At 35.1% G+C, this 20,499-nt stretch overlaps 1 protein-coding gene across 31 annotated transcripts in view; it reads left to right on the forward strand.

Moving 5' to 3' along the window:
• Tbc1d5 (TBC1 domain family member 5) overlaps positions 1–20,499 on the forward strand; it is a 453,313-nt gene that overhangs the window by 46,571 nt on the left and 386,243 nt on the right. For 13 of the 31 annotated variants that reach the window (XM_076557560.1, XM_076557565.1, XM_076557549.1 and 10 more), the window contains exon 3: positions 18,372–18,483. The exons of 9 other annotated variants lie outside the window; for them this stretch is intronic. The gene's annotated coding sequence lies outside the window, so the exon portion shown is untranslated. Of the gene's footprint in view, positions 1–2,552; positions 2,792–8,391; positions 8,445–8,639; positions 8,726–18,371; positions 18,484–20,499 lie in introns of all 31 variants that reach the window. 9 more of the 31 variants (XM_076557545.1, XM_076557570.1, XM_076557552.1 and 6 more) reach the window with 6 other exon arrangements.

The following is a 20,499-nucleotide window of genomic DNA, read 5'->3' on the forward strand; positions in this document are numbered from 1 at the left end:
AAAACAGCAAGATAGTTGTATAAATTTTTGTATCACTCATAATATTTATTTCCTATATCTTACAAATAATATTTTAATAAGTTAGACTGGTTTCTGTTATTAAATAATGAATATCATTTCTCCTTCTGATCAGGGCTTTCCTTGAGTAGTTTATGAACAGGTAAATAGTCACTAGAAAAAAGGCGTGCCATGTCTGCAACATGGTTTTTGATTCTTGTTTCTTGGAGTGAATGACAATGTGCTTTACAGTTTTTACACTTGGGAGAGAAGCTGCACTAGTTAAGAATGCTATCTATGGCTTCTCTAGATAGATTCTATTACAGAATTGTAAATTATGCACAAATATCCAAATTTCTTACCTTGAAATATTGCATATATTAATATTTAATTAAAATGTTGCAGTAGTATCATCTTATGCTTGTCTTGAAAAATGTTCTTCAGTGATTTATGTAACCTGGATTAAGAAGTGTGTATATCATATATATCTGTGGCTTTTCTATTCTGGTGAAAAGAACTTCATGACTATTAGATATGGAATTCCATTTTTAAACATTCTTTAATATACTTATGTGGTCTTTTGAAGAAAAATGTTGCTTTCTCCATTGCTAATAAAGTATATTAGCAGTCACCATAATCTACTGAGGGCACATTATTATTAACACCTATTGATAGAATACTAACTGCATTGTGATCATTGCTTTGATGATACACGTGTGTGTACAATTACTCAAGCACAGGCATCTGGGAATTTCTTCTGACAGTAAGATAATTTTAAGAACTTGTATTTGAGCTAGGGGCAGTGGTGCACACCTCTAATCCCCGCACTTGGGAGGCAGAGGCAAATGCATCTCTGTGTATTTGAGGCCAGCCTGGTTTACAGAGTAAGTTCCAGGACAGCCAGAGCTGTTACACGGAGAAACCTTGTCTCAAAAGACAAAAAACAAAAAACAAACAAACAAAAACAAAACAAAACAAAACAAAACAAAAGAACTTTTTTTTGAAAAGACATATTTATATAACCTATTATAGGTAGTATTATTCAGTTCTTATCATATGCTGTCCAGTGTTCACATATTTTACTTGGATTTCTTGACTTTCCCAATAAGGTAACATGGTGATTGTAATTTTTTATTTTAAGGATGAGGAAATAGAGAGTTGGAGATGTTAAATAGCTTGCTTATTGTTATTCAGCAGAAAGTAAGTGGAGGGCACTGGGATTGGGAATCATTTAGTTAGCTCAAGGAGCCTTTCTAAACCTGTTAGTTTTTTATATGTATATAGTATAATATGGATATTGCTCTACATTTTAGAGGATTTGTTTGGTCACATGTCTTTTACAGTTTAGCTTGTTCAATAAATTCAGTTTGTGTTATACTGAATTATCTTTCTTGAATGGTAGACAAATACTTGAACTACTTGGATTTTCTTACTAGATTCAGAATTGAACAAAACTGCATACTTGTACCTCTGAGATCTTGTGTATTTGCCTGTTAAAAAATCAATACTAAGATCAGATCTTTGGCACTTAAACTCAAGGATATTCCCAAGGCTCTGTTTGTTCGTGTATGATTTGTTCATAAGAATAATATTGTTAGGACTAGACACAATTTTAAAAGGATGACTGGTGCTTAGGTTTTCACATACATGACCACATACTATTAAATCAAGCCTTAATACAGTGCTTAATATACAAACATTTTAACATGTTCATAAACAGGACAAAGTAATATTTCAGCTTCTAATGCAGCTACTTATTTTTGAGGCAGGGTTCCACAATCTAGCTCAGGCTGGCTGGAGCTTGTTGTTCTCCTTTTTTCTCAGCCTCTTAAGTGCTGGGATCAAAGATATGCACCACAATGTTCAGTCCAATACAGTTTTTAAAACACATGTAATTATTTAAAAGACTCTTGGGAGTCTCAGAGAGTAAGAAAAGTTGTCAGTTTGTGTGAGGCTTATGGGAAAGGGTCTTTCCAACTCTATTTGCTACCTGAAAATGGGGAGCTCTCCATCCTGGATCTTAAATAAGTACACTAAACATATCAGAAAATAGATGAATTAAACTACAACAGTGTTGATGTGGGTTGGTGTGAATGCCATAGCAAGCAGAGTAGGGTAATTCAGAGTTGTAGTTATTCAAATAATGTTGTATCACTAAATTCTAGTTCACTTAGTGAATGAAATATTACCATTGCTGTGATGACTATCAATTTGTCATCTTATCTGAGACAGTTTTGAAACTGCTATTTGTCAAGATAGGAGCTTGTAAAGTGGACCTGGACCTGGACCACGATTTGTCCTTTGTTCGTTTGTTTTATACCAACCAATGTGGTTGGTGGTTATGTCTTTTGGGAAAGGCTGACACTGTACTGCTCCACTGTACTGGAACCTATTTACTTTTTCTTTTACTTGTTAAATTATGCCTTATCTAGTTAATATAGAAGCAAGGTAATACTTTATGTCATAGCCAAGTTTACATTTATTGATTTTTTTTTAAAAGTTTTTTCTTATAAAGTATTTTGGTCATATTCTTCCCCTTCCCTGACTCTTCTCAGATCTTGGATCCCCTCCTGATTTCATATTCTCTCTCTCAAAACAAAACAAAGTAAAAGCAAGAAAATGAAACAAAGCACACAACAGAAACCAATAAGCTGTAACCAAAAAAAGCATACTTAAAAACATGGAATCCATTTGGTATTGATCAACTACTCCTTTGCATGATGTCTGCCCTTGAGGTGGTTCATATACCTGGTGACACTCTACTGGAAGAAACTGATTTTCCCTCTATAAACAGGTATTAATTACAAATAGCTTCTTGGTTAGAGGTGGGACTTTGTGTGTACTTCCTTTCTTTCTGCTGGGACTTGTCTTGTGTGTGCTGTCACAGCCTCTGTGCTTATATGTGCATCAGGACTGTTATGTCTGGAAGATGCTATTTTTCTTGGAAAACTCTGCCACCTCTGGCTCTTAAAAACTTTCTGCCTCCCTTTTCATATAGGTCCCTGATCCTTGAGGCAGGGGCGGGGCGAGTTTGATAAATACATCCCAATTAGGGCTGAATGTTTAGAACTCATTTTCAAGGAGGACGTAAGTGAAAGGGTATTATTATTGGGAGTCGAAAGATAAGCACGCAGCGTGGACCACAATGAAGTGGACAGTTGTATTTTTTTTCTTTCTATCAAATATTGCAGCATTTTTTGTGCTTCTTTTTACCTTGTAATTCTGATAATTAACAGTATATTTGATACTGTACTGAAAGCTAATCCTGTTTGTTAAACCTTCAGAGTTTACAATTTTGTTGAATGATCTAGTGATCTTATTTTTTTAAAGCTGTGCTATGTGTCACATATGTTGATAAAGTTGGCAGTTTTGCCAAAACATTTTTAAAAACTAGTTTATGAGTGAAATTTTGTGTGAGAAAATAGAAATCTCCTAGAGTGTAGCTTAAAATTTTTCTTCTCTCTCCCCCTCTCTTCTTTCCTTTCCTCCCTCCTCTTGTATTTTTAATTCTTCCATTTTATGGCAACTTACTTTATTAAGCTCTAATTATCTCTAAAAGCTTAATTTCTAGTTTGTGTTTAGGTTATAGATGGCTTGGTTATTTTAACTAGGTAACTGTCGAGGTATGTTTGTACATTAAAATCTTCAAAAAATTCTTTAGCAATGATTCTTATTCATTCATGTATATAATACCAGAGCTCTTTTCTTTAGAAAGACCTATTTACACCTAGTATCAAATAAAAGAGGTGTTTGTACATTCTCCATTATTTTTTTTGTCATAGTATGAAGCCTTTCCTGAAATAATACTGCAGTTCTAAGAATGGTAATATGGCTTGTGTCTTGGCTCCTTTATATGCCTAGTAAAAGTATGGCCAGAGAACTTGTTAAGCACAAGATTTCCTTAATCTCTTACCTATTTTGTGGATAATATATGGTGAAGCAGTTTGGGTCTCTGCACTGATGTTTTGTTTTGTTTTTAACAAAGTCTTTCTTGTGTAGTCCCTGCTGGGCTTTTCCCCAGCTAGCTCTTATAACTTAAATTAACCAGTTTTTATTAATCTGTGTTGTGCCACATGGCTTGGTTACCTCTCCTCTGTACCTGTGTCTGGCTGACATCTCCCCACCTTTCTTCTTCCCAGAGTTCCTCTCTTTCCCCAGAAGTCCCACCTATTCTCTCCTGCCTGTTTGATCATTCAGCGCTTTATTAAACCAATCACAGTGACATATCTTTACACAGAGTAAACAAATATTCCACAACACTTACCATACATTTTTTTTTTTCCTTTTTCTTTCTGGCAGGATACAGTGAACTTTGTTGTTGGTGTTTCAGAGAGAGTAGGGATTGCTAAGCCTTTTTCCTCCTTCTGGAGGTCTGTGATAGAAACAGTGAAGCGAAAAGCTGAGTGTTTGGGGGTTGAGTACCAGCAGGAACTCCCCAGCACTGAGGGCCTCTCTCATCCTCTTGTGTTCTTGCTGGGGGTAGGCGATCAAGGGCTTTACCATCCTGTTTCTGTAGTCAAATTTGTTGTAGTACCAGGAAATGAACTTGACAAATGGTCATTGATAGCAGTATCAACTGCAGCATCCAAAGTAGAAGGTGGCTGTTGCTGTGAAAGTCATAGGAGACAGCCTGGTCCTCAGTACAACCATGAGTTTCCTGTTTAACTCTGGGATGCCCTTACTTTCTGCCTTGTCAGGGGATGATGTTCTGGGCCATCACTCCATAGTTTACTGAAGAGGCCATATACATTCTTCTTAGTGAAGGTTATCATATGGCTTGAGGTCATGAGTTCCTTAAAAATGTCAAAGTTGTCATAGATGACCTTGGCCAAGGTAGTTAAGCAGTTTATAGTTCCGGAGGCATTGCTAATAATCTGGAGTGATTTTTTTTTTTTTTTTTTTACTTCTCATTGTTTATCTCCATCACAAATAGAGCACCAGAGAGAGGCAGGGACAGTGATCCTTAGGTTCCACCCTTCAAGTAGCCCCCCTCCCCCTTCTCTAGGACAGTAAATACACCAATAGACTCCAGCATATTTGGCACCAGTATCAGAATTTAATGTCAGTAGGATCTTGTTCCTTGAAACTGGAGATAGCCTTCTCATTTATTGGCCTTTCCTTACCTTTCCCATTCTACCTTTGTAAATAAGAAGAATTCTATCACCTGTGGTAATCCTTTCATCTTTTACGTCTACCCTTCAGATGATTAGCCAAATGAATGTTCATTCATAAGTTAACCAGTCTCAGGTATTCTGTTAAAGCCCAGGCAATTGGATTAAGTAAGAAACTTTTTTTATTGAGGTATATGTAAGTTATGGCATTTTGACACAACTAGGTAAGAAATATAGTAGATGGTTTTATGTTTTGGACAATATAGAAAAATTACGGAAAGAGGAAAAGAATGAGTCTGTGTTAGCACAGTGCTTTAATCATCTCTTGTAATAGCATAAAAATTATCTTTTTATCTTATGAAATCTTACCATGCTTTCAGACTTAAGAAAATATCTGAATTTCATAGTATATTCTCTTAGATACTTGTTATCTTGAGTTGAGATGTTACCATTTCTTGTATAGTTATTTCCTCTAGGTTGGACATGACCATTGCTGACTTGAATTAGAGCACTGTGATCACTGCAGGAGATTCTTGAGATGGAACCTGTTAGCATTTCCTTATAGAGGGAAAAGGAGGTTCTTTGTCTCACAGATCTTCAGAGGATCTTCAGAAGGTCCTCCTTTCTAGTTATGTAAGCTGTAATTAGTTTGGTATAGGGACTCTTTTGTGCTATAGATGCTCACGTCTAATATTCCCCAGTGCGGCTCTTTAGTGGTACAGCTTTTCATTAGTCTTTCATGATGCAATTGATCTGCCTATTCCTGAGTTGCCTAGGGGACTTTCTGGTGGTATAGCTGCTTTTGAAATATCCATGTTCTTGTAAGTAATCTCAGTAAACATTGGTTTATCAAGCTGGCCTTGGCCTTTCTTTGATTTGCATTGTTCTCTTGGAGGCAAATAGGTGTTTATCTGCATCTTCCCACAAAGACCCTCATGATACTATTGTAAGAACCTGTTGCCTCTTTTTGGAGGTTTTCTTTTAGAAGTTTTTTTGTTTTGTTTTGTTTTTCTTTTTTAAGTTGTATTGATTTGAATGAAATAGGTAAAATAATTCCTTTAATTTAAGTCATTTATAGCAAGAATGATAGGTAAAAAAAATAAAATAAAAGATTCAGTAGAATAAGAAATGTCATGAAACTACTATTGATCAATTAATGATTGGTGGAAGTCCCAGATGAGGCTGCCATAAGTTCAGCTGCTGTGATGGTGTGAATGACTGACGGTTTGATGGTTGGAATGAAGATGGCACATAGCTCATATGTTTGAGCAGTTGGTTCCCAGTTGGCAGAATGGTTTGGGAAGGACTAGGAAGTATACCTTGTTGGAGGAGGTATGTTACTGGGACAGTTTCAAAAGCCATTTCTAGTTAGCCAGTTATCTCTGTCTGCCTCTTGCTTTTGGATCAAGATGTAGGCTCTCAGCTTCTGTTTCAATGCACTATGCCTGCCTCCCTGGCTGCCTGCTGCCATGCTCTATATCATCGTGGTCTTGTTTTCCAACCCTCTGAAGCTACGCGCATCCAGTTGTCCTGGTCATGGTGTCCTAGCACAGCAATAGAAAAGTGAATAAGACAGCTTCCGTGTCTCAAGCTGTATCTCATCCTATCTTAGGTATGATGTAAAGATAACTTGATTAGTTTATTTAATAGTGTCCTAAAGTTGTTGAGGTGTTTTGCTTTGTTTGTTTTTTTGCCTTGCAATGATTTTTATATAACCAAAGTAACTGATCTTAAGAATTCTTTTTTTCTGCAGTCGTATATTTTGATTTGAATTTAATATTAGTGTTTTTCAAGATACCATTAGCTGTATGTATTGTATTTTTTAAGTGAAAATTGGGCTAATTTGACACCATGTCCTTTATTATTTTTTGTGTCCCAAGTTCCTGTTTTACACCGTTTCTATTATTCCATATTCCCAAATTCCTCCATTTCCTTATCTTTACTTTGTACTTCATTGCCTTAATTAGATTGCATTGAGTCCAGTGTATACAAAAATTTCATGAGAAACTCAAGGACTTAGGAAGAAGTAGTATTTTACTGAATAAACTTTTAAAATGTCTGGGAAGCTACATTGTTTAACAGGTGTGATCACTTCATTGTTTCAAGTTTATGCTAGTCAGAATTGATAGAATTTGAACATACTCTAGTGTGTTTATGAGATAAATCACAATACTTCATGGCAGATTTCAGATAGAAAATGTTAATATAAGTTGGATATGATTTCTTGTTTAAGTTAATAAGCCAGTGAATCTTTAAATCAGATGGCTGCTACTTTGTGCTAGTTTCTGTGACAATTAGCAGTGTTTCTGTTATTGTCTTCATGGTGACAGAAGTATTTTGAACTTCTTTATGGAGATATAATTTTCACTGGAAGGCATCTTTCTGTTATTTAGCTATAGATGGTATTTGCCAAGGCCCATAAAGAAATAGGGTTGGGGATAGGTTAGAGGGAGAGGTGGAAATGATGTTAATACAGATTTTGTGTATGAAGTTGTCAAGTTTAGACAGTTGCAGACAGCTGAGTCTCCTTGTAATACTGGATTTTTTTCGTGCTTTCTTAAGTATATCTGAAATCTCACTTGGGGTTTTTGTTTGCTTTTTACATAAGTAGAAGTCAGATTTTTCATATGAAGAAAATTGAGAATATGCTAATGAAGTAACAGGTCTCTTTAAGTTGTTACAGTTGTGGAATTGGGAGTTGGGTTCCTTCTTTTTTTTTTTTTTCCTCACGGCAGATGTTAGAACCATTTCTTTAAAATCCTCATGGGCTGAAGAGATGGCTCAGCAGTTAAGAGCACTGGCTGTTCTTCCAGAGGAGCCAGGTTCAATTCCCAGCACCCACATGGCTTACAATTGCCTGTAACTCAAGTTCCAGGGGATCTGACACTTTCAAACAGACAGACATGATGCAAAACACCAATGTACATAAAATAAATAAATCTTTGCCAAGCGTGGTGGCTCACACCTTTAATCCTATCATGTAATGCGCCACCATGTCCTTAATCCAAGCACTCAGGAGGCAGATGTAGGTGGATCTCTGAGTTCTGGGACAGCCAGCACTATTACAGAGAAACCATGTCTCAAGAAAACCCAAAAAAAATAAAATAAAGTCCTCTACTGGGAATTTTATTTTCTAGTTTTTACTGAATATGACACATGCTGCTTGTTAATATATGGTTTGTTAATTTTTTATTATTCAGTAGTATTTTACAATGTGACAATATTTGCGCACTTATTTTCTTTTGACTGATATTGGATGTTTAACATACTTTCTGTATTGAAGTCTACACAGATATCCGTGGGGAGATCTGCATGGTTCCATATTTTGAGCCAAAGGTCAGTGTGGTGATTTGAATGAGAATATCTCCCTAAAACTCAAATATTTTGACACTTGGTCCCCAGTTGGTAGTACTGTGGCAAACTTCTTGAGGTGCAGCCTTGTTGGAGGAAGTATGTCACTGGAGGTGGGCTCTGAGAATTTAAAGACTCAAGCCATTTTCAGTTTGCTTTCTGCTTTCTTCTGCTATTCAGGATGTGAGCTCTCAGCATCCTGTTCCAGTCACTATGGCTGCCTACTGCCTCTGCTCTGCAATTTTGGACTCTAACCCTCTGGAACTGTAAGCCCAAATAAGCTCTTGCTTTTGATTGTAGTGCTTTAGTACAGCAACAGGAAAGTAAATGGGAGAGCACCTAAGGTTTCCCATCTTAGTATAAAATCTTAATTTTAAATAATTTGTGAAAGATGTTTAATGTGGTGGTATTGTGTTCCCCAAAATATTGTGCACTCTAATAAACTTATCTGGGGTCAGAGAACAGAACAGCCGCTAGATGTAGAGGCCAGAAAATGGTGGCATACATGCTTTTAATCCTAGCATTTCAGAGGCAGAAATCTGTCTGGATATCTGTGAGTTCAAGGCCACAGTGGAAACAGCCAGGCATGGTGACTCACGCCTTTAATCCTAGGAAGTAATGGCAGAAAGCAGAAAAGTATAATAGGTGTGAAAACCAGGAACTAGCTGGTTAAGCTTTTAGGCTTTTGAGCAGCAGTTCAGCTGAGATCCATCTGGATGAGGACTCAGAAACTTTCAGTCTGTGGAAACAGGATCAGCTGAGGAATTGGCAAGATGAGGTGGCTGTGGCTTGTTCTGCTTCTCTGATCTTCCAGCATTCACCCCAATACCTGGCTCCAGGTTTGATTTTATAAATAAGAACTTTTAAGATTCGTACAACAGATATTTAATACATTGTATGTAATTTTTATAGTTTTATTTTAATTTGGGGGAGACTAACCTGTGTGCTATTTGTTTATTTATCAAGACAATACAAGTGCTGTGTTAGCTTCTAGGGGTCTTGTTTGGGTTTGTTTTCTCTGTCAATTAAATAGTTAAAGGGCAGGAAGAGAATCTCAGTAGGTAGCAGCAGATAATAAGCTTTATTAAAGGTGAAGAACTTCGTGCACACACACACCCATACTCAGAGCAAAACAGAGAGGTTAGAGACCCACTGTTCTCCTGGAGGGCTGGGGCTTTAAGTGTTTGGTGGACTGGATTGTGTCCTCTTCCCCTAAGTTATACTTGGTCACTTTAGACAAATAAGAGATGCTGGTGGGCCCACAGCTTGGATTAAACACATCTGGTTCCAGCTTTGAATTTACCTGTGCAGCCTGGGCCTGCCAGCCTGAAGAGACCCCTCTGGACCTTTGTGATCAGTGCAAGAGGGGGAGAAGCTGCAAGTATGCCATCTTTACTTAACTGTCCATGGCCCCTTTTCTTGTCTGTTTGCCTGTCAGAAATCTGTCTAACTTGTAGTTCCTCACTTGCTTTGTGCATAAGTAAGACATGGGTTTGCTTATTATTGACAGTATGATTTTGTTCCCAGGTAGTTATGTAACTACCTAACAACAGTGAAATTATGATGGAAAATGGTATATTTTTTTAAACACTTTTGAAAAAAATATAGCATGCAAGCCAAGTATTAGTGTATTACCTGTTCACTGAAAGGATTTCTTACTGAAATTAAAAGAAAAGATTAGATATATCAATAGGTTTATGCCATTTCTCGTATATTAGTAGTTTCAGAAAACTAAAAAATGTTTGTACTGTTCAATAAACAGATGTTGCTGTAACAGCATAATACATTATGTGCCACAGTGGTCTTTCTGTGTTACTCATAAATGCTGACTTATACTCATTGAGACTAGTAGGCTTACACAAAACTTGATTTTGGATTTAACTTTTGTTCTATCTCTCTCTTTTCTATAGCATTAATAAACACCTTTTAATACAATTACAAGATTTGGAGAAAATAGTCCTTGAATTTTTTTTACACCTGTTTTTTCTTTCAAATTTATTGATGTTTATGATTTGCTCATATACCAATTTAAAATACCCACTAAAATACTTTAAAAACATTCTTATCTTGTTGTATATTAAGTTTACTTTGAAATTTTTCCCATATGTGCTAATTTTAAATTTTTTACTCCTCTTCTTTGAGGGCAGCAATGACTATTAAAGTTGTGGGGCAGGTTCTGCCCCCCCCCTCAGTTATATTCAACCAGCCTGCTGTGAGATTGTGATTTGAAGTTTACAGTCTAGTGTCCAGAGTTTAGATTCTCTGTTTGGTCTGGTGCATGGGAACCCATTGGTTTCTTTCTTCCTTTTGTTAAACTCTATTTTCCCCCCCTGTTCACTTAGTTTATTACATGAACACCTTCAAACTCCATTACATCTGCACTGTATGTCACTTGGTAGGCATTTGTATTTACATATGGCCAAATAGTTCTATATTTGGAAATTATTCCCATTGTGTGTTTTATTCCACAGAACCTATCAGAGTTAAAATGTGGTTTGGATGCAAAGGAAATAATTAATGACTGGAAGCTAGAGAGTTGGTAAATTATTTATTCTGGCCCCGAGGAAGCCGAGAAGCTGAGTGATGACTAATGTCACTTGTGGTAGTGCTGGTTGTCATTTTGATTATTTTACATGGTTTTGTGATACACTGTAGCACCTGCTAGCTATCTGTACACACTCCTGATGCTGCCTCATCTTATTTAGCTGATTATCAAAGGCAGAGATAAATTTCAGGGAGGTTTATTTAGATTGGAAAGGAAACTACTCTTTTTAAGTCAGGGTTGGTTTGTTTGTTTTGCTTCTTCATCGTTTGGTAATGTGAAAGATTTTTTTGTGGCCTGGTGGGGAATCTAGAATATACATACTACTTCAGCCAGCAAAGAATGACTTTATCTTTGTGTTATATTAAATAGTTGAAGAATGGAGCTTCTTTATTGTTTTCAGACTAATTAAAAACCCCCTTTAAAGGAGATGATTAGTATGCTAAAGATCAGATCCTCTTCCTGGTAACACTGAATGGAAACCACTGCTGCTGCTTGACAAGACTGTCTCCTTTTGGCTTGATGACTGAGATTTGTAGCCAGTATTCTGAAAGTACATTTCTGCACTGGTTCTGACTCAGCTGCTGAGATTCTCTGAGAGGCAGAAAAAAGGTTGTCAGAAAGCACAACCTTCCCTGGTCTAGCTCTACTGGTCAGGTGACAGCCCTACTCTAAAACTCCTTTGAAAATAAATAATGAACAGCAGATCATGTGCATATTTTGTGAGTAGAATGAGCTCTTTTTGTGCAGTCAGGGCTTACTTTTGTTCAGGTCCAGATATTGAGATTTGTTTCTGCTTGTTACTGGTAATCTGCTTATAGAGACTTCTAACTGTAACATAAAAATAAGGGGTAGTTGAGGATTGTAACGACTGTATATAGAGCAATAATGTTGGAAGTGGTCCTGTATTCAATGTGCTTTGACTTAACTGACTTGCTTCTCTGCATCCATCATTTATTAACCTTGTGTGCCAGCCCTCTGGGAACTACTACTAACTACTACTGTGTCTAACAGCCTTTTAAAGAGGGGAATGTGCCTTCTACTATTGAGAGCATTTGCATGGATTCATTCATTTTTATAACAACTCAGTATTGCCATCTATATTGTTATTCTCTGTTTTACAAAGGAGCCTAGTTAAATGATAGGGATTTAGTTTTTGTTTTTGTTGTGTTTTTCCTGTCCTGTATCTGTAGAAAAAAGGGTATGTTGTGTTAAATCTTATTTTAAAATGTTTATGAATTGCAGTCTCGGTAGTTTAATAGTAACTACCATTTATGAAACATGTAATTTTTGGTGTGATACTGTATGCATTGTTTTATGTTGCTTTTTTTTTTTTTTCTTTAAACAAAACAAAACAAAACAGGATCTTACTGTGTAGTCCTGGCTGGCTGGCCTGGAACTTGCTTTGTAGACTCGGCTGGCCTTAAACTCACAGAGATCTGCTAGCCTCTGCCTCAGGAGTACTGAGATTAAATGCATACACCACTATGCCTTTCTGTGTTGTTTTATTTTTAAAACCTGAACAATAATGATTATCTTCTTTTTGTCATGATGAAGATTTGAAGCTTAAAGAGGCCAAATGAATTTCTTGGGATTATGCAGCTTGATAATGGGGAGCTGAGATTTGAATCAGTATCTAACTGACCATGCCCCACTTGAGGGTTATAAACCCTAGCCCCTGTGGATTTGGTATGCAACAGGAAATGTATGTGAGAAAAGGGGTACCTGAAAAGCTTTGTGGGAGGCAATTTAGAATTGCTAAGTCTAATGATTTTTTTTTTAAATTGGTAATTTTGTGTGCCATACTCAGCTTTTTAAATATTTAAATTTATTGAAGGTAAATTGTTTGCCCACTGTAGATAGCATGTAGATGCTGATTTGAATCTCTGCATATTCCTACACTTAAGTGGTATTTTCATTCTAATTGAAACATTTATTATTTTCATAATCCTATACGTCATTATACATTTCAGAAAATATTTAATTGAACTTAGAATTTAGTATACTGCTAATTAAAGTATAGTCTACAGCATGGATCATCATGAGGGAGATGAAGAAAAATTAATTTTTAAATTGAAATGTCTATCAAGTTATAGTATGTCAAATGTAACATTAGTAGAATTTAACATAAAGATCAAAGTTTTAGTGGAGTGGGAGCTGATTGGAATAAAAGTCAGTAGTTTATGGTTTTAGTAATTTTTTGTTATTTAAAATTCATATACTCCTGGAGAGAATTGTAGTGTCATTTCATAAAGGCTTGATGTGAAGGGGAAAGACTAACCAGTTGTTAGTGAGTTCTTTACCAAATCCAGATGAATGATCTGATCTAAAATCTTGCTTTTCCTTAATTTTAAAAATAAAATTTTTAATGTGTTTTCAAATTCTATCTTATAATAAAATAATTTCCCTCAAATCTAGTCATTTTTTAAAAGTACTTAATATATTATGAAGTCTTGTGTCCTTTTGATCCTTTATATATTACTTAATATATAAATTAATTAAAATTACTGATATGTTTTCTGTTTTAAGTTAGTAGCTTTAAATTTCTTCAACAGGATTCATTTGGTCCAAGTTTGGCTTTAACAATTGAGGGGAAAAAATCTTTTTAACCTATCTTATAAGAACAGTACAGGGAGCTAGGATCATAGATTAGGAGGTAGAGCACATGTAAGAGGTGCCAGGCTAGTCTTGAGCACAACAAAAGAAAAGAACTAAAGGAATGTTGTGTGCTGATTATGGAAACATTGAAAAGTAAAAACCCACTTACAGCCCTGAAACGACCAGCAAGCCCCCATTTTCTTAGGATATTTTTCTGTTTGGCTTTATTGAATTCCATGCTTTCTCCCTGTATTAATAACCGTAGTTTAGTGATTTCCTTTTAGAAGATAGTATTTGGTAGGCATGTCCTTTACAAAGCTTACCATCTCGTAACTGGGGAGTGGTTCCCTTTCCTTCAGTGAGTTTGTTTCTACTTGGCTATGTCTTAAACTCTGAACTGCATTGAAGGCAAGCCCTATCTTGTGGTCACATCTGTTTTTGTAACATCTGTTTTGTGTTGTGTGAATAAATGAAAGTAGCTCTTAAATTCAGCATCTTCTGCATCTATCACTTGAAATCACTACGTGAGAGCATATACATTAATGTCTCCCCCCTTTGATTTATGGTCAATACAGATCTGCAGGACTTTAATAGTTATATGATTATTCTAAGAAATCAGTGCAGTTTATATATAGGAAATTCTTCTGAGCCCTAAAAATTGACTTGGTCTTCTACATCCTAATTAACAAAGGTTCATTTTGTTCAAATGTTTCAAGCAAATCTGATAAATAAGTGCCTGTATGCAATATTTAAATTTTAAAGCACTGAAAAAAGAAATGGTGTGTTAAAAGATATTTTATAATTAACTATACCCTGAGTAATCTGATGTATAAAAATGTTAGAAATAGTGAAATCAGCATGTTATCAGTAGTAGATAAAAGGTAGTTTGGATGCTAGAATATATGTATTCCTAGAAATTATTTTCTTAAATATTCTGTTTTAATAAGCAACAAGTTTTATAACTTGGACCAAGGTGAGAAGACAGCAGTGAATCAAGTGCTAATAGTTGATATGTTGGATTAAGTATGTTTATGAACAAGTGAAATGACATGCACAGGGCAAAGCTAGAAGTTTTGGCATTCATACTTAGGACAGGCACTACAAAATATAATACCGTGAGCAGTCATAGGAGAGAACAGAGCTTTTACATTCCTTAAATAATTTATACTTTGAAGAGGATTTAGACACAAATGCTTTAATAACATGGCAATATAGAGAAAGATGAAATGGATCATACTTAGTTTTGTTTCTGGAAACACTTAGACTCTAAATAGGAAGGTGGCTTAGGACAAGCTTTATGGAAACTTATCAAGTTGGAAGAAGATTTCAGCTGGAATGTCTAAAGGGTCATTTAAAAAACCCTTCTCTATTAAAATAAAATGTGTCCAATCTTTAAAGAAAAGATCTTGGAGTTTGCAGATGATCCTAAAATTGGAGCTAAGGGAAATAATGAGGAACAATGCAATCAGATTCAAAAAGATTTGGATTGTTTAGGTGATTGGGCCAGCAGATGGCAAATGCAGTTCAGTGTAGACAAATGTAAAATAATTATCTTAGGAACAAAGAACCAATCATACAGCACACTGATCAGGAAAAAATTTGTGAGTTATTGTAGGAAAACCATTGAAACAGTTAACCCGGTGCACAGCTGCAGCAAAAAAAGGCAAGCGAGAAACCAAATTAGCAGATGGATAGAATATAAAGCAAGAGGCAATACTTACAGTGTATTAAGAAACTTGCTAGACCTCATCCAAATTAACTCAGTCTAGTATTGGTTGATAGAACTAGTATAGGAAAAATAAATTTTTACCTAGAAAATATACCTAACCAAATCTGAAAAATAAATAAGGTTAGAGATGTGCTTTAGGAATTCACAGACTTTCATAGATAGGAGCAAGACATTGAATCAGGTTTATCTACTATCCAAAGTAGATTATAGGGCTTTACCAACCTTCTTAGTGAGGAGTGAGTAAGAGCCTGGACATGAGACTTGGTTGCTGTTAATGAGTACTACTTCTTGACTGGTAGCTCTTGATGCAGATTTCATTCTGATTTGTCACCCATGGTTACTGTACAAATGTACTTCTCCAACCTTGTCTTGGTAATTTTGAGCTGTCTTGTGTCTAACTATTTAGTCAATATGTTGCCCTTGGATTTAGGTTAACCAGAATACATATCTGTTGTTACAGTTAAGAGCTTAGCTGGTTTAGTGGTAGGGCTCTGATATTTTAGCCTTGGTTGTTGCATTTTTTAAAAAAATGTTTTCATAACTGTAAGGTAAGTTTTCCGATAAGAAGAAAACGGAAATACACCCTTCTTCTATGGAAAGAATTGTAAACTTTACCTTCATTCATGCAGCTAAATAGTGTCACTGTTCAAATCCTTTGCTCAAATCCAGCATGTCTGTTACAAGAGTATTTGTGTTTCTTTATACATTTGTCCTTACTTGTTTTTCACATTGTTTTGAGACAGAGTCTTGCTCTGTTAGTACAGGCAAGCTTCAAGCATATGGAAATCTTCTCATCTCAGCCTCCATTACTGTTGGTGAATATCTGTCCTTCTGTCTATCTAAATAAAAAAATAAAATTTTCAGAAACATTTCTGAATTAGCAATTGTTGCTTACAACTTAAATTTGGTGAGATGATTTATATGTAGAAATTTGTCACATCAGCAACTTTATTTTTTTTTTTCATTATCATGTCTTACCAGCTCATTTTAAGTATTCCTAGTACAGTCTACTACTTGAAGTACAGTTACCTGCAGAGTAAAATGAGAAAGAAGTGGTTGTACTAATTGTGTTACTTTGTAGATAAAAGGTAGTTTAGAATGGTAATAGTAGATGGATTTCTAGAAATTATCTTCATCTAACATCTATCTAACATCTGTTTTGTCAGTAAGGAACTGAAGTTTTGAGAGATAGGTGCTTAGACCAAAGTTACAAGGCAATAGTTCACTGAATACTAGTAACCTATACAGTAAAAAAAAAAAAAAAAAAAAAAAAAAAAAAAAAAAAAAAAAAATTTATGAACAAATGAAATGACATGTACAGAATATGTCTAGAAATTTTGGCATACATACTTAGGATAGTATTTACAAAATAAAATTACCAGGAATCCCTTGAGAAAAAAATAGAAATAATTCAACTTTGAAACTTTATCACTCTTAAAAATGAAATGCAATTCTTTCATCAGACTAATGTCCTTCAGTCGACCTTTAACCTGCCTGAGACGTACATAGATCATGCCGTCTATCGCAGGCCTTGCCTTTGAGAGCAGTTGTTCCAAAATTAAAATGACACATAGTTAGTATTTGCTCTGTAGGGTAAATGATGGGCAGCTTTAGGATGAAGAGTTGTGTGACTGAATTGTTTGTAACATCTATTGGAATACAGAGTTATTATTTGATGAAGAAAATATTGGTGAAGTTAAATGGTTCTTTGAAATTTTGGTTGTTATGTCTCAGTGGTAAAAATTTCACATAGCTTCAAGGGAATGTTTTTAGTTTTATTTATAGTTGGGTGCCAATTTTATATGACCATTTAATAAAGAAAATAAGTATATTTAGGTAATTAACTATTTTAAGTATGTAGTATTAAGGATTGTTAAAGTTTTGCATTCTAATCTTTATTTACTTTACTACTTTATGAAAAGTGAATGATACTTTAATTATTTTTGCACTACACGCAAATGCACATACACAGTGGAGGGGGGAGAAGGTTGGAGAGAGAGAGAGAGAGAGAGAGAGAGAGAGAGAGAGAGAGAGAAAAGAAATATATGAATATGGGGCAAATAGCTGTACCGCTAAATAATTACATGCTGAAATTGATATGCCAGATTACTGAAGAATAACCTGCATATCTATAAGGTAGGATAAAGGACCAATTAATAGCAGAGTTAAATCTAATGATCTACTTCCATTGCCTTCCTAAGAGGAGTTTATTTTCTTTTGCTTGGCTGTATGTCCATTCCTAGGAGCCTCTTGTAGCCGTTTTTGTTGACATTTGCAGTGGAACTGCATGGGTGTTGGGAATGTCTTCACTACCTCCTGTGGGGGCTCCTGCTCCTGCCTGTTCTGTAATGTATAGAAGATAGAAATGAGGTCTCTGGCTAATGCCTACTCTGAAAACCACTGGTAGATTCAGGGACTTGTTTCATTTTTCCTTTTCAGAAAATCTTTTTGAGTCATTTCAGTGGTTTAGAGGCTCGAGATAGCTTACCTCGATAGTGAGAGTATCCTACACCTATTTCTGCCTCTTTCCTTTTTGTCCTTCTTTGATTTTTCTTATTTTATTTCTTGTTTAAAACTGATAAATCCTCTTTGAAAAAAGTGGGTTAGCTTATTCTAAAAACATTACATTTTTTTTTTTACTAGTAAAGGGGAATTAACTCTTATAAAAGGTTAATCCATATAAAAATGGGACATTAACATATTTTTATGTTTTTCATTTCGTAACGTTATGGGCAAGAAATGAAAATCTACTTTTAATGATCACATAACATTTTGTTGTTTTATATATAGAGATTTGTGTGAACAGTTCTTGTTGGTTACTATTTCAGTCATTAGAATTTTTCACTAGTTGGGCATTGGTGCCACTCACCTTTAATCCCAGCACTCAGGAGACAGAAGCAGGAGGATCTCTTGAGTTTCCAGGGTAGCCTGGTCTATAGAGTAAGTTCCAGGACAGCCAAGGTTATACAGATTAACTCTCTCTAAAAAACCAGCACATATATATACTTAATTTTTTTTTTGTTTGTTTTTTGTTTTGTTTCAGGTGGGGTCTCACTGTGTAGCCCTGGCTGGCCTCAAACTTGTTATGTACACCAGTCTGGCCTCAAACTCACAGAGATCTGCCTACCTCTAACGTTTGAGTGTTGGCATTAAAGGTATGTGGCTAGCATGACTAGCATAAAATACTTTTAATAATGCATGTGTATGTGTTCCTTATTTTCATAGGTACATTTTAGAAAATATAATTACTGGATGAAAGGGTAATTATAACTCTTCTGATAGTTTTTACCAAAATTTAGAAGTTTGGTTTCCCAGTACCCAATTAAGAGATACTTGGTTTTTCCTATCAACAGTGATCCATAAAGGATTTATTGCCATTAATACTTAACGTGAAAATTGTTTGTAATAATTTTATAAGAGAAACAAAGTACCTTTTAAGGTTTATTTTGTAATGCTGTTATCTCTGTATATTATATCTTTTATCTCTTAATATTAGTTGCCTCAGGTATTTTTCTCATGTTTATTTGAGCACTAACTTATATTAAGAAAATCAACTTTTTGTCTCCTGACAGGCTACTAGTATTTTTTCTTTATTTTTATGTTGATTTTTTAAACTAATGAGGTGAGGAATATTGTTTTGTCGTTTGTTTTATTTTGGGGTGTCATTGCTACTATTAATTATGTACTCAAATATGCATTCTATGTAAAAATTTACGTCTTTGGTGTTTTGACTGTTTAAAAAAATACAAGAACAGTAAAATAATTGAGGACTTAAAAATATTAGTTTATATACCTATTCCATTTTTTTTTTGTATTTGATTTTTAGACTTTAATGGGCACAAAATCATCAATCCCAAATACATAAGAAGGAACTTTGAAACTGGTTTCAGTGTACTGTGACTTTTAGTTTTAGGCTGTTTATAAAATGGTTCAGTATGATTCTGTACAGTCATAAGAGCCATGATCACTATCCAGAAATAAAATGTAAGGGCCTGTGATAGGGTCAGTTAGTAAAATTGCCTGCCACTGTACTTCATCACCTGAGGTCAACCTAAGACCCATAGTGGAAGACCCTCTGACCTTCACTCATGTGCTATAAGCCTTCATACATACAAAAATATAAAATAGATATATTTTTTTAAAAAGTAAAATTTAAATCTCAATCTAGTATTCATATTTGTATATACACATCTAGTACACATACTAATATTCATATGTGTTAGTTAGGGTTTACTATTGCTGGGAAGAGACAGCATGACCATAGCAAACCTTATAAAGAAGATATTTACTTGAGAGTGGCTCACTTATAGTTTCAGAGGTTCAGTCCATGATGGCAGGGAGCATGGCGGCATGTAGGCAGGCACAGTCTTGAGAAATAGCCAAGTGTCCTACATCTTGGCAGGCAACAGGAAGTCGGCTGACTGTCACACCAAGTGACGCTTAAAAACAAACAAACAAACAAACAAACAAAAAACCCTCAGAGCCCACCCCCACAGCGACACACTTCTAATAGAAGGTGTGCCCTAGATTAAAGGTGTTCCCTCCAGCCTCAAAATGTGGATTAATGGTGTGTGTCATCCATCCTCCTTCAACTAGACCACACTCCGTAATAATGCCACTCCCTATGAGCTTATGGGAGCCAGATACATAAAAAAACTACCACAACATATAAAGATGTAAATTGTATTTGTCTTATCTGGACTGCTTAGGACCAGAAGTATTTTTACATTTCAGATTTTGTGATCCTTGGAATAATTAACACATATAATATATTTTAGTGGTGGAAATCAAGTTTAAACATGAGATTTAAACATAATATACACCTCATGCATATAATATAAAAGTCATTTTGTTCAGTTGTTTCAAGTCACCTACATTTTAACTGTAACCTCTCACGTTAGGATAGATATGGGACTTCTTGGTGAAATATCAGGCCTCAAAATGTTTTTAGAGTATTTTGAATTTAAAATTTTGGGGTAATGTATAAACAGCCTATATATGTATACAAATACATGTATCACAAACACTACACATATCTTACCTTTTGAGTGACATGCTCTACTTATGGAATATTTAAAATATTTAAATAATAGATATTAAAAGAAATGCTTTATACTATTCACTGAATTGCCTTTATTACCTTCCAAGGGGGTGTTACAGTTTAAGAAACA

Source organism: Peromyscus maniculatus, chromosome 21, assembly GCF_049852395.1.
Source record: "Peromyscus maniculatus bairdii isolate BWxNUB_F1_BW_parent chromosome 21, HU_Pman_BW_mat_3.1, whole genome shotgun sequence".
NCBI lineage: Eukaryota > Metazoa > Chordata > Mammalia > Rodentia > Cricetidae > Peromyscus > Peromyscus maniculatus.